Below are 15,979 nucleotides of genomic sequence, written 5' to 3' on the forward strand. Positions count from 1 at the left end.
ATTCATCAACCTATCACCAGGTTCCATCAACTCATCACCAGGTTCCATCAACCCATTATCGGGCTTCGTGAAGGCAATCCCATGTTTAATCAACCCATCACCAGGCTTCATCAACTCACTGCAATGTTTTATAAGCCCATTACCAGGCTTGGTGGAGCGAGGAACACTCTCTTATCAGAGAAATCATCCCATTTCCTTCCATTTTCATTTCGATATTCTTCGTATTCACGCCATACGTTTGAGTCCATGGACAGAACGCTGATGCTCTTCCCTATCATCAATATTCACTGAGGGAGACGCCTAATATCCTCTCTCAATCTTTATTTGCGTCTTAAGTTAGTCAAATTTGCATTTAAATCCTTGAGGACATCTCTATGTAAACCGGCAAGCAATTACGTCACGAGTAACTTAGCACAGAAATCTCTTCTGTGTCAAAGAAAAAAGGTAGAGTTTGCTATCTTATTGAACTTTTTCAGGGTTTGTGGAAACATGCGGATTCTTTTTTCCGTACTGTAGACTTGAATACGACACCGAGAGAATTTCATTTCAGTCACCGCTTATCCTTCGTAACATTTGGTCTATAGATCTCAATAAAGTTTGTCAGAAATTGTCGTTGTTCGCAACGACATTTTTTTTTAAAACTTGTTTGTCGTTTCCCTAGTCGGCAAAGCAGCGCCTGAAGCAAACGAAGTGAAGGTCTCATTCACTCACATCTATTCTCTAGCTGTCATGTGTAATGAACTGAAAACACAGCCCCCTATCCATAAACAGGCCCTACAGACCCTTTCGTGGTATTCCTAGGCCACGTCATATGCCTTGGTTCAGTCCAATGACAGCACGTCGCCCCCTTTATACCACATCACTCAAATCACTTGACTCTGTGCACGCCTTTAAACATCCTGCATGTTCAAGCCCCGAACACTCAAAATCTTATTGACTCCAACCTTTCGTCTCCATTTCTGCGTCCCCTTCCTTCTTGTCTCCTTCACTTCCTACACATATATCCTTTTTATCAACCCTTCCTCAATCGTTCTCTCCATGGGACTTTAGAAGCAAGGGATTATGTGTAAGGGAACATTCGTATTTCTTTGTGGCTGTGTTTAATTTCTAGTTTGTACTGTATGGGATGGGAACTATACACTCGTAGGGCCCCAATATGTGAGTGTATTCAGGACTGTGTGTCTGTCTGTTTGAATGGATTTATGGACGTGCATGCAGCCTATGTGCATACAGCCTATGTGTGTAAATGTGTTCATTCCCACATAGTTGTGTTCTTGTGTGTGCCAATGTATGAATGTGTGCATGTAACCTTTGCGTGAGAATGCACAGAAGCCCATGTCTCTATGTGGATGTCTTTCCGTACACAAATTTTACTGATATATTCGCTTTTTGTCAAGAAATAACACATTAAAATCACCGGGAGCAAACAGCGGAGATATAATGCGTCAGACCCGATTCGACTTCACTAGCACCTTCAATAGGGTGTCATAAAGCCCCATTGTGTTGTCTGCATGTCGAGTCTGTGACAGGAATCAAAGGAACGAATCAAGATGGAAAGGTATCTGAACTGGCGACGATAGACGTCGCATTCTTCACGATGAACAAAAAGACCGTAAAGCAGTTAAAGTTGGACGCCAGTAGTGTTTCCTCATCACTACTCACATGGCGTTGAGAGCAACATACGAGGTTCCCCTTCCTCTGATGCAGAAAAGGAAATCTCACACCATCGCCCAAGTGCTCATCATTCCAGCAAGGGAGGCAAAAGGTTCACAACATCTTCGTCGAGCGCGAAACTTGATTGTCAGACCAGATCCTACTGAGTAATTCTTGAGAGAGCCTATACATTATGGTTATAGCAGGTGGTATTAAGGACCAATTGATCCTGGATGTCTAGGCAAGTGAAACATGGAGCATTCAATTCGCTAAGAGGACAGACATCACTTTTTTGTTCCAGTACTGATGGTGTTAGTGGGATATCCGAATGAGTGTGCCCTGGAAGAGGGCTTCTCGTATTTTGTTTACCCCCCCCTGAGGAGCTCACGCGCAGCCAACATTCTCAGAGGGTGTATGAACTCGGTAGTCATCATGAGTCGCCATGGCATAAACTATATGACGTAATAACAAATGGTGCACCAGCTATAATGGCTGTCAGTTCAGGGGTTCAAGTTCTAATAAGTGACACTGCTCCAACTTAACGAGTCTGAAACGGCATCTTACCAGAAGTTTGTCTGATGATGTGAAGGCAGTTTTAGACACAGTAGTGGGGATTGCCAACTGCATCAAGGCGAATCACCGAAAGATTGCGTGATGTTAAGTCATCTATACTACGCTAGAGGAGTCGGAAATGATAATGATATGCTCTTCATATACACACAGCTCTGCGATGGGTATCAAGAGACAAGGTTCTTGACCACAATGTTCGAGCTTCGAGCTAAAGAAACGCAAATCTTAAGGCAGGAGAGGAAGGTGGACTAGCTCTCAGACTTCGAGATCTCAACGCGATGGTTGTAGTTGTTTTCAGACCTCGAGACTGTAACTTGGCTGTTGAAGTTCTCTCATCTAGTGGGAGACTCGACTTACTGAATACGGTGATGAAAGAACGAGAGATAACTATCAGCGAGGCAGCAGCAGAGAAAATTCATGCTTTCAAGGACAACCTTGAACTCTGGGTCATAAAAGTGAAGAAGTCCCGAGTGGTCGCCTCCCTCAACCCTGAGAGAGTTGCAGACGAAGCTGGAGTGGATCCAAGCAAGATTAAAGACACGATTTGTGGACACGTTTTCAAACTTGATATGGAAATGAAACTTTACTTCCCACGAGTTCACAGGTTTCAAAGACTTTTTCAAAACCCATTTCTGTATGAAATTGATGCTGTGTGTGTGTGTGTGTGTGTGTGTGTGTGTGTGTGTGTTCGAGAGGGGGGGGGGGAGACGATGTTCAAAGTAGGCTTATGGAGTTACGTCGACATGGAGTTGCCAAAATGCTGAATTTGATCGGCTTTCGACTGAAGATGAGGTGGTAAATACCTTGCAAGTTTGCAAGGTAGTTTCACAAGTCTTAGTGATATTCCGAACGCCCTACATGTGTAAACTTACGTTCGACACTAAAGCCAGAAGCAGGCTGTTCCATACCGAGAGAGCGAGCTACGATGTTCACTGAGGAAGACTTTTGAACAAAGGAAATGAAACTGGCCGAGATACAAGTCAATTTGTTACTCCTAATGCTTAGGTTGGTACTAATGGACCCAGCCCGGTTTTCCTCACTTGGGTTGAAAAAGAAAGAAAAAGAAACGCTTGTATAAACCAAGTATTTTCCTCAACAAAGAGAGCGTCTTTTTCAAACTCTCCATCCCTGTCGGATTTTTTTTTTTTTTTCGTAGGGATGATAGAAAATCGCGGGGATCAAATGCCATGACAGGAGGGTCAAACTTGGTAGATCTGGCTGAGGAATTCAGGGCTAGTGGGTGGCAGGGACGACCCTCACTTAGTAGCAGGAGAGGTCTAGGCCGAGTTAAAGGTGAATCCTGTAACTAGGAGGCCTGGCCCTGCCTCACGAAGGTCGGTGGAACATTCTTGATATCCATAGTCTCAGCATGCCTCCTGTTAGCCATGCACTCGACGCTATGAGTTTTAATTCACCCTGGGGCTCCTGTAGTTCCACTCTTCATTGCATATTTTGCACGTCTCAAGGCTCCTTCCTTTTGGGAATCGCATTATTTTGTGCCAGGGAGAGTAGTATATCGTTAGGATGTTATGGTCTGCCCAGCCGTCATCACACTCAACCTAGTGGCCTGTCTTTCCCCGAAGTATTCAACATACTTATCAGAACCAATTCACCTATCAACCCATACCACGATATGATTATACGTAGTATGGTTTCCGATCAAGATTAATACCTAGAACTCGAAGATGAGCCACCGGGTGCTTCAATCACGAAACCGGAATGCTTTTGATTTCACAAAATAATGTCTTTAGTCTTAGATAAAATTGCAGTATTACAGTAATATTTTCTAGCGGTCTTTGTACCAGCAAGGCGATAAATCAACACAGTTGGCAAGAAGTAGGACATCCGCCTGAAAGAAAATTGGCAAGATCAGACAAGGTAGTCTTACGGAGTTCTTCCATTAGGATCTTGCACAATATAGGACTTCATATTGATCCTTCCGGTTTTCCTTTACCTAATGTCCTGCACTGGAAGAGAAGACATCCTCTGAAACTCAAAGCTGATTCTGCTATCAGTTACGTAACCTAAGATCCAATGGCGGAGCTCCACTTCAGTGCCTCAACTCAATGAGAGACTTGAGAAGCGCACATGAAGGTACTGTAATCCGAACGGCTTTTCGAGAAATAAGAACTAGAATCCTGTCATCGATGTGTTCAAGCTGACGAACTCTAGAAGATAATTCTCCTTTAGGCAAGTTTCACGTTAGAGTAATATGTAATTCGATCTCTTGTCACTGCACTTTAAAGGGGGTTGGATCATCCGTCGAAATCCCTGCACATTCCACTGTGTGGTGTCCTAGAGTGGCCTTGGCTGTGCCTCAGATCCTGCAAGTCTTTGGCGTCGTCTGTCATCTCCAGTGCTGCCAGCAACGTTGATGCTCTGCGAAGCCTGTTCGGATACCACACGAGCCTTGAATGGAAGTTGATGAATAAATTGCACCAGTTGGTGAGGAATGTGCACTGTTTGTGGCTTAAGTAGTGCGAAGATTCGTTTATAAAGAGGCTGTTATGAGTGGTTCGTACCGGGAGTCGCTTGGACCTGAGCAACTGTCTCGGTTATCTGTTCCTGGATTTGAGCTGCGGTTGAAACTAACTGGAAGTGTCTGTCTGTTCCTGTGCTCAGATTCCCAGTCGAGTGTTTGTACACACGTATAAACGTCTTTAAAGAATCTATTTCTACTGAATTCATTACGTTTCTGTTGCTGTATCAGGCGTGTTTCGCTCTCGTAAGCTTTTGAACTGTTGTTCGGGGAGATTCGAACCAGACGCGCTCTCCTGTAATTTGGTCGCCGTATGGCGTTCTGGTTGTAAGATGTTCCTTATCTTAGCCTATGAACGGTGGTCCCTGACGATAATTTTCTGTAGACCATTAATCGCATATCGAGATCATATCGTCGCCAGATCCCTTGTTAAGAGAGTTAGAGAGTCTGGAGTACACCAGTGGTTCACTTGAAGGTGTTGACTCGGTTCAACCTAAGAAGAAGTTCGAGACTGTGGAGCTGGTATGACTTGCTCTCATCCTACAGCTGTTGCTTCTAATGCAGGATATTTTTTTGCCCTGTGTAGGTAGAATTGGATGTCCCTTTTTTACTGTGATTAAAAAGCACTTGGGCAAAAAAGAGTTTCAAGATCTTTTGGAAGCCTAAACTTCACCATCTTAAAAGTGGCCCTCAACTCCAACCCCAGATGTATGTGTTCTGACGATGTGAAGTCCATTACCCTGCCTCACCCCCATCCTCGATAAAAAGTGTAAAACTTTGATGAAAGTAAATTGAACCATCGAGGACGTGTGGTCCATACAGGAAAAGCGTTTGGGATAAACAAGAGGAGTATAGAAATCCGATATTGACAGTGGCTGGCCCAGCAGTGTTTCCAACACCCATTGTGTAACAGTCCAGGAATAACGATGAACTGTGTCTCTACAATGTTTCTACGTTACTGCCAATCAGCCAATGATAACAGTTTTAAGAGGCAGGTACTTTTTTTTACATTCTAGTTGGCTGTACTAACACAAACGGGAACCTCATGGAGAAGGAGGAGTGAGGGGGGAATTCTAACAGCAGGACTATGCAAGGTGAACAATCCCACAATATGGGCAACGGTTCGAGTCCCTCTGGTGGATGAATTAAGTGTGAACATTGCACGTAATGTGCTCTAGTCTCTCTCTCTCTCTCTCTCTCTCTCTCTCTCTCTCTCTCTCTCTCTCTCTCTCTCTCTCTCCACACACACACACACACACACACACACACGCCACACCATGTCGCCTATGTTTGGGACATCACACGTTCCCAGAGAGCTAAGAAAAAAAAAATCGATTGAACATATCCCAAGAACCTTCTGTTGTACCCCACGATGCAACGCCTCTGAGCACTTGTTGCCTAATTGTCCAGCACTCTCTTCCCGCTACTACATAGACGCGTACATAACAGCACTACACTTTAGGAGAGAGAGAGAGAGAGAGAGAGAGAGAGAGAGAGAGAGAGAGAGAGAGAGAGAGAGAGAGAGAGAGAGAGAGAGAGAGAGAGAGAGAGAGAGAGAGACTTTCATTACCTTCATGAATTGTTTTCGTTTTACTCCTGTTTATCATAAGCCTCCTACCTTTAACATCTTAAGATGGCTCGGCTTTTCTGTTCACCTTCCAAAACTTTCGAAACAATGAGTATAAACAACAAAAATAGTATATATATATATATATATGTATATATATATATATATATATATATATATATATATATATATATATATATATATATATATATATATATATATATATATCAGGAACAAAAATAGAATACATATACATATAGCAAAACATATAACCTTACTAAAGTATTTCGAAACAGAATGTCAGCTTTTAATTCCTATTTTCTTTTTGTTTGTGAAATACTCTAGATTGGGCAGGACACCGTATATATATTCCGACAGTGAATCATTAAAACCAAACTCACTCTTCATGTTCATAGTTTAGGAGTGAAAAGGGTTTTTATGTTCACTCTCGTAATCCTCCAACCAGTCGATCGAGTTGCCTTTACTTTGAACCCTACTTCAGACCAACGTGACACCGATAGACTCTCATATTCTACCTCAGTCTAGAATAACCTTGGCTTAAAACAATATTCTACCTCGATAGAACTATCCTTACGCTACATTCTACCTTCAGCTAGCTGTCTTAACGTTACATTCTACCTTAGGCTAGCTGTCTTAACGCCGTATTCTACCTTGGGCTAGCTGGCTTAACGCCGTATTCTACCTCAAGTTAGCTGTCTTAACGCTACATTCTACCTTCGGCTAGCTGTCATAACGCTACATTCTATCTCAAGTAACTACATTCTATCTCAAGTAAACTTTCTACCTCAAATTGGCTGTCTTAACGCTGCAATCTGCTACATTAATACAACTGAATACAACTCAATTCAAACAGTAACAGACCACTGGGTTCCAACGAGGCTGTTTGAGATAGCGGAAGAGATCAGATAATCATCGATTAATGTGGTAGGAGTGGAAAGACTTATTGATTTTCAAAGACGAAGACCTGTAAAGTTATCGTATAGATAAGGAGGCGTAACTAATGTTAGTCGCAGATCTGAAGCAAAATATGTATCGAGTCTTTACCCAAACGTTTTTATGGTATTGCTTTCAACCACTCTTATTGGACAGTCATTCCATTTGTTAACCACTACCACTGAAGAAAATATACCTCGCGTCACTTTTGTTAAAGTTTCCTCCGACGTGCTAATAATCATATTCTTAGTATCAACTTTGACCACAAACGACATCTTCTCCGTCGTGTTTGAGACTATGTCGTAAGACTTTACAGGAATATCCTCCAGTTTACGACCGGGAAAGGAGAAAAGTTCTCCCTCCCTTTTTGCTCCCCTTTTTCCCGAAGTTCTAGTCCTGATCCTTACCCAGGGGTTCCCCAGCCAGAATGATACTAAGTTCATCAGGTACTTCATCTTATTGTACCCATAACATATATGGGGTCAGATCCTCCCTGGCCTGAGATTCTGAAAGTCTTCAAGTCTTCACAGGAGGCTGGAAGGTAGCAACATCAATATCGCTGGCGTCAGCGATATCATCCACACCACCCGGCTAAATCTCCCTCCAAAACACCTCCTTGTAGGTAAAGGGTCGACTCGACTCCACGACATTCACAGTCCTGGCTATTACTCCCAGGTGTGCGGACACCACCATTCATGTGACCCCGGGTATTCACAGGATTTGGTCGTACTACTGTGGAGGTGGATGCGCGTCACTGAACTACACATCGTTTGTGTAATAAACGTGTGTGCTTTAGGATATCTTCGACCCCAGGATAGCTTTTTTGGCTGTTTACCTTATCCATAATCTTTAACAAACTTCCTGTTGCATGGGTGAGACAACACTCCAGTCAAAAGAATCCAGTCCAAATCTGTGAAATTTTTCTGGCATCTGATAGATAGCTGGGATTCACTCTTCATTTTCAGCAAATATTATCATCGGGTCGTACAGAGAAGCTCTGTGCCTGAATCTTCAAATATATTACCCTAAATAAGTTTATCAAAGATCAATCAGACATGATGTACCAAAAATAAACGATTCTATTCCTGAACCTTTTTTCTATGAGAGGCTGGCTTTTTTTTCGACCCCGGTTACCCACTGTGTAACTCATTTTAAGGTCCATAGATTAAGCTTAATAGCCTACAAAACCAAACCCTTCCAACTTCGTCACCATCTGCGGACAATAAGAGACTAAGTAGGTTATTGATCGTATAGGGAATGGCAAAGTATGACAGATGTGTGGTAGTAAAATGGACCATGACTGAGAAAGCTAGCTAGAGTTTGCTGAGAGTGTTTGGAAATATGGAGAGGATGAGTTAAAGAAAAGAACAAAAACAAATTGAGAGGAAATACGTGTCAGAAGTGGAGGAAGCAAGGAAGAGGGGATGATCGAAAACGAGATAGAAGGACAGAGTGTAAGAAGCTTTGAGATACCTGGGCCTGAACATTCAAAAGGGTGAGAGGCATGCGTGGAATAAAGCGAAGTGATGCAATGTGTTATACATAGTCTGACGCACTGTCAGCGGGCTGGGGCATGGTATCTGAACTGGTTAATGGGAACCACGGATTGGTTTTCGGGGCTTGGCTTTGGATGGGGGCTCTAGTTTTATTCCATTGTGCAGGTAGCTAAGGAGCGGATGTGAGGAAATGATGTTGCCCTTCGTCTGTTCCTGACATAACCTCACAAGTGTGGATGATAATGATAATTATGATAATAATAATATTTTTTTCAATTTTCCAAAAGAAGGAACAGAGAATTGGGCCAGGTGAGGGTATTCCCTGAAAGGCCCAGTCCTCTGTTCTTAACGCTACCTCGCTAATGCGGGAAATGGCGAATAGTTTGAAAGAAAGAAAGAAAAATAATAATAATAATAATAATAATAATAATAATAATAATAATAATAATAATAATAATAATAATAATGATAATAATAACAATAATCATAATGATACTACTACTACTACTACTACTAATTATAATAATAATAATAATAACAATAGTGATAATGATAATATAAATAACAAAAACAACAACAATAATAATAATAATAATATTATCATTATCATTATTATTGATATGATATCTTCATTACGTCACATCTTAACGAATGCTGGAGGTAACTCTGTGCGACAAACCACATTCCGCTTCTGTTCTTGATAACGCTCCTTTAAGCCACATTCTACCGTGACCAGAATAACTTACCTAAGCAACACACTGCATCGCGACTCAAACTAACATTGATTGGACATTATAGTCTCCCTCGGCAGGAGATAACACTATCTTAAACGCTACATTCTACCCTAGAACATAGAAGAAGCTCATTAACGGAGACAAAATCGTACTGGAAGGAATAAATTCTAATCTTATCTCTTTTTTTACCTGACACCTGTACACCAATTATCGTGCTAGAGCCACACTTAATCCACGACAGCAACGGGCACTTCAGTCTCAACGTGTGTGCTCCCGCGGAGTCTCTCCTCACCCGATTTGTTGACAAACTTGTGGATTTGGTCGGTAAACGTGACCTGACTTAATGTCGGCCCTTGCGAGCGCTCCACTTTATCTTGCGCCTCACTCCTTTCCCTTCTAATTCCTTCTTGTTTACCCTCCCTCGTTTGTCGTGATGATAAACAACAAAGCCAAACATTTCTGTCATCTTGGCTAACATCCTTCTTTCCCAGTTTCCTGAGTCTGAGTTCTACGTCCATTAACTCCACATCACTGGAATCGTCTCTTCATTTGTATTCTTCAGTTGAAGATAGTGACTCTCTACTTACCTCAGTGACTGTCCTCACATAAGGCACTCTCTCGCTCGTACAGAAGCTGCAGTGTACGACCTTCTCTTATCTACTCTGGCCCACGACAGTGGTCTAACATCCTCCCTTACCGAGGGTGCCATCAGGTCTTTCTTCGTCGGCTCAGAACTATCTAAAACACTACGTGGTTTTCGTCGCTTCCTTCTGCACTTGTCCTTATCCACACTCGGGAAATGACTCCGTTAATCATTCCCTCTCTCTCTCTGTTTTCCCCAGACCAATCTTCTTGCCTGTGTCAAGAGATCCGTCAGCCAATAAACTTCATATCCAACAAACTTCAACAAACTCCTGTCGTGTCTCCCCCCAAGATATAAATCTCGTCAGGCTTTACAAGAGCACTTGCCCTTTATCGACCACCAAAAATTCCCTTTGGCACCCATCATTTCTTTTCGTGGTTTTCTATCTGTTTAACCTTGAGTGTCACAGGTAGCCCGACTCTCATTGTTCCATCTTCTTCCCTGCTCAGCCTCGTCCTTCGTCAGGACTCCACGCGATTAGAGTCACGGTCAATTATTCATTATATGATGCCTCGTCGTGAGCGAGCGAGGGCCTCTTGTCGCTAAGATCTGCGCTAATGAAGTCATCCGATTCCCTAAAATTAAACATCTTTATGGTACTCTTTATCACCCAGTTCCTCGGGCCATTTGTTTTTTCTTCAACTCATTTATGTGGAATCCCAACCATGATCTGCAGTTCCGACCAGTGGACGCGGCTAGTTCCTCGAGTGCTGCTGAAAACTCTTAAGGACAGGAGGGACCCCTAGGGCAAGAAGCAAGCAATATATATATATTATATATATATATATATATATATATATATATATATATATATATATATATATATATATATATATATATATATATATATATATAAAGTTGATGGAGAGAGATGGGTGATTATTGGTGCATATGCACCTGGGCATGAGAAGAAAGATCATGAGAGGCAAGTGTTTTGGGAGCAGCTGAATGAGTGTGTTAGTGGTTTTGATGCACGAGACCGGGTTATAGTGATGGGTGATTTGAATGCAAAGGTGAGTAATGTGGCCGTTGAGAGAATTATTGGTATACATGGGTTGTTCAGTGTTGTAAATGGAAATGGTGAAGAGCTTGTAGATTTATGTGCTGGAAAAGGACTGGTGATTGGTAATACCTGGTTTAAAAAGCGAGATATACGTAAGTATACGTATGTAAGTAGGAGATATGGCCAGAGAGCGTTATTGGATTACGTGTGAATTAATAGGCGCGCGAAAGAGAGACTTTTGGATGTTAATGTGCTGAGAGGTGCAACTGGAGTGATGTCTGATCATTATCTTGTGGAGGCGAAGGTGAAGATTTGTATGGGTTTTCAGAAAAGAAGAGTGAAAGTCGGGGTGATGAGAGCGGTGAGAGTAAGTGAGCTTGGGAAGGAGACTTGTGTGAGGAAGTTCCAGGAGAGACTGAGTACAGAATGGAAAAAGGTGAAAACAAAGGAGGTAAGGGGATTGGGGGAGGAATGGGATGTATTTAGGGAAGCAGTGATGGCTAGCGCAAAAGATGCTTGTGGCATGAGAAGCGTGGGAGGTGGGTTGATTAGAAAGGGTAGTGAGTGGTGGGATGAAGAAGTAAGATTATTAGTGAAAGAGAAGAGAGAGGCATTTGGACGATTTTTGCAGGGAAAAAATGCAAATGAGTGGGAGATGTATAAAAGAAAGAGGCAGAAGGTCAAGAGAAAGGTGCAAGAGGTGAAAAAGAGGGCAAATGAGAGTTGGGTTGAGAGAGTATCATTAAATTTTAGGGAGAATAAAAAGATATTTTGGAAGGAGGTAAATAAAGTGCGTTAGACAAGGGAGCAAATGGGAACTTCAGTGAATGGGGCTAATGGGAAGGTGATAACAAGTAGTGGTGATGTGAGAAGGAGACAGAGTGAGTATTTTGAAGGTTTGTTGTTTTCAAAAAAATCAGGAAAAATCCAAGGCTATAGCCTTGCATTTTTTTTGCTCAGATATTCAACTTCCTCAGATTTTAATAAAAATCAGTGCATAGATGTTACTTTATACGGTATTTAAGTATTTGGAGTCAAAAGACTATAATTTATAATATTGACCGTTTAATTAGCACCTAGACAAATAATGATTAAATTTAAAGCTAATTACGCGACTAATTATTCGATTTTTTTCATTTTGACCACAGATTCGTATTCAGCATACATAAAACTATCTATGCTGAATATTTCAAGAAAATCCATTTTTCAAAAAAATCAAGAAAATTCCTAAGCTATAGCCTTGCATTTTTTCTTTTTGCTCAGATTTTGAACTTCCTAAGATTTCAATGAAAATCTTGGTATAGATGTTATTTTTTACGAAATTTTAAGTATTTGGAGTCAAAATACTGTAATTCATGATATTAACTGGTTAATTAGCACCTGGACTAATTATGATAAAATCTAAAGGGTAATTACTCGACTAATTATAGGAACTTTTAGATTGTGACCACAGATTCGTATTCTGCATACATAAAGTATCTATGATGAAAATTTCAAGAAAATTTATTCTATCAAGAAAATCAAGAAAAAAAAAATAAGAATAGCCTTGCATTTTTTTTTCTCAGATATTCAACGTCCTCAGCTTTTAATGAAAATCTGTGTATAGATGTTATTTTCTATGGTATTTAAGTATTTGGAGTCAAAAGACTGTAATTAATGATATTAATCGGTTAATTAGCACATGCACTGATAATGATATGATTTAAATGCTAATTACTCGACTAATTATAAGAATTTTTAGATTTTGACCACAGATTCGTATTCAGCATACATAAAAGTGTCTATGCTGAAAATGTGAAGAAAATCTATTATTTCCAAAAAATCAAGAAAAATCCGAGCATTCTTTTTTTTGCTCAGATTTTCAACTTCCTCAGATTTTAACGAAAATCTGTGTATAGATGTTATTTCATATGGTATTTAAGTATTTGGAGTCAAAAGACTGTAATTCATGATATTAATCGGTAATTAGCACCTGGACTAATTATGATAAAATCTAAATGCTAATTACTCGAATAATTATACGAATTTCTAGATTTTGACCACAAATTTGTATTCAGCATACATAAAAGTGTCTATGCTGAAAATGTGAAGAAAATCTATTTTTTCAAAAAATTCAAGAAAAATCCAAGGCTTGCATTTTTTGTTGCTCAGATTTTCAACTTCCTCTGATATTTATGAAAATCAGTGTATAGATGTTATTATTAATGGTATTTAAGTATTTGGCGTCAAAACACAGTAATTTACAATCAAAACACAGTAATTTGTAATATTGACCGTTTAATTAGCACCTGGACTAATTATGATGAAATTTAAATGCTAATTGCTCGACTAATTATACGAATTTTTTTATTTTGATCATAGATTCGTTTTTAAAATACATAAAACTATCTATGCTGAATATTTCAAGAAAATCCATTTTTTCAAAAAAATCAAGAAAATCCCAGGCTATAGCCGGGCATTTTTTTTTTTTTTTTTTTCAGATTTTCAACTTCCTTAAATTTGAATAAAAATCTGTGTATATTTGTTATTTGATATGGTATTTAAGTATTTCGAGTCAATAGACTGTGATTCATGATATTAACTGGTTAATTAGCACCTGGACTAATTATGATAAAATTCAAATGCTAATTACCCGACTAATTATAGAATTTTAAGATTTTGACCCCCCGATTCGTATTTAGCATATATAAATTGATATATGCTAAATATTTCAAGAAAATTCAATTTTTCAAAAAAAATCAAGAAAAATCCAAGGCATTTATTTTTTTTTCCGATTTTCAACTTCCTCAAATTTGAATGAAAATCTGTCTATAGTTGTTATTTTACATGGTATTTAATTATTTGGAGTCAAAAGGCTGTAATTGATGATATTAAACGGGTAATTATCATCTGGACCAATTATTATTAAATTTAAATTCTAATTGCTCGACTAATTATACGAATTTTTTTTTATTTTGATCTCAGATTCGTTTTCAGCATACATAAAAGTATCTATGCTGAATATTTCAAGAAAATCCATTTTTTCAAAAAAATCAAGAAAAATCACAGGCTATAGCCTGGCATTTTTTTTGCTTAGATTTTGAACTTCCTCAGATTTGAATGAAAATCTATGTATAGTTGTTATTTTACATGGTATTTAAGTATTTGGAGTCAAAAGACTGTAATTAATGTTATTTTCAGGATAATTAGCACCTGGACTAATTATGATAAAATTTAAATGCTAATTGCTCGACTAATTATACGAATTTTTTTATTTTGATCACAGATTCGTTTTCAAAATGCATAAAACTATCTATGCTGAATATTTCAGGAAAATCCATTTTTAAAAAAAAAAATCAAGAAAAATCTAAGGCTAAGAGCCTGGTATTTTTTTTGCTCAGATTTTCAAGTTCCTCAGATTTTAATGAAGATCTATGTATAGTTGTTATTTCATATGGTATATTAGTATTTGGAGTCAAGAGACTGTAATTCATGATAGTAACCGGTTAATTAGCACCTGGACTAATTATAATAGAATTTAAATGCTAATTACTCGACTAATTATACGAATTTTTAGATTTTGACCACAGATTCACATTCAGCATACATAAAAGTGTCTATGCTGAAAATGTGAAGAAAATCTATCGTTTCAAAAAAATCAAGAAAAATCAAGGCATTTATTATGCCTGGCATTTATTTTTGCTGAGATTTTCAACTTCCTCAGATTTTAATGAAAATCTGTGTATAGTTGACATTTTATATGGTATTTAAATATTTGGAGTCAAAAGACTGTAATTTATAATATTGACCGTTTAATTAGCACCTGGACTAATTATGATAAAATTCAAATGCTAATTACTCGACTAATTATACGATTTTTTTTATTTTGATCACAGATTCGTATTCAGCATCCAAAAAACTATCTATGCTGAATATTTCAAAAAAATTCATTTTTTCAAAAAAATCAAGAAAAATCCAAGGCTATAGCCTGGCATTTTTTTTTGCTCAGATTTTCAACTTCCTCAGATTTGAATGAAAATCTATGTATAAATGTTACTTTATATGGTATTTAAGTATTTCGAGTCAATAGACAGTAATTCATGATATTAACTGGTTAATTAGCACCTGGACTAATTATGATAAAATTCAAATTCTAATTACCCGACTAACTATACGAATCTTTAGATTTTGACCACAGATTCGTATTAGGCATACATAAAACTATCTATGCTGAATATTTCAAGAAAATTCATTTTTTCGAAAAAATCAACAAAAATGCAAGGCTATTATATAGCCTGGCATTTTTTTTGGCTCAGATTTTCAACTTCCTCAGATTTGAATGAAAATCTATGTATAAATGTTACTTTATATGGTATTTAAGTATTTCGAGTGAATAGACTGTAATTCATGATATTAACTGGTTAATTAGCAACTAGACTAATTATGATAAAATTCAAATGCTAATTACCCGACCAATTATACGAATTTTAAGATTTTGATCATAGATTCGTGTGTAGGATACATAAAATTATCTATGTTGACCATTTCAAGAAAATTCATTTTTTCAAAAAGATCAAGAAAAATCCAAGGCTATATATAGCCTGGCATTTTTTTTGCTCAGATTTTCAACTTCCTTAGATTTGAATGAAAATCAGTGTCTAGATGTTATTTTTGATGGTATTTAAGTATTTGGAGTCAAAAGACTGTAATTTATAATATTGACCGTTTAATTAGCACCTTGACTAATTATGAGAAAATTTAAATGCTAATTATACGATTAATTATACAATTTCTTTTCATTTTGACCACAGATTAGTATTCAGCATACATAAAAGTATCTATGCTGAATGTTTGAGGAAAATCGATTTTTTTCAAAAAAATCAAGAAAAATGCAAGCATTT

At 38.4% G+C, this 15,979-nt stretch overlaps 1 protein-coding gene and 1 pseudogene across 1 annotated transcript in view; one reads left to right on the forward strand and one right to left on the reverse strand.

Moving 5' to 3' along the window:
- Nucleotides 1–15,979, reverse strand: part of LOC139746912 (relaxin receptor 2-like) — a 227,995-nt gene that overhangs the window by 150,724 nt on the left and 61,292 nt on the right. The gene's annotated exons all lie outside the window — the stretch shown is intronic.
- The window catches only part of LOC139762530 (coiled-coil domain-containing protein 102B-like), a 70,297-nt pseudogene continuing 56,819 nt past the window's right edge, over nt 2,502–15,979 (forward strand).

This window comes from Panulirus ornatus, chromosome 1 (assembly GCF_036320965.1).
Source record: "Panulirus ornatus isolate Po-2019 chromosome 1, ASM3632096v1, whole genome shotgun sequence".
Classification (NCBI taxonomy): Eukaryota; Metazoa; Arthropoda; class Malacostraca; order Decapoda; family Palinuridae; genus Panulirus; species Panulirus ornatus.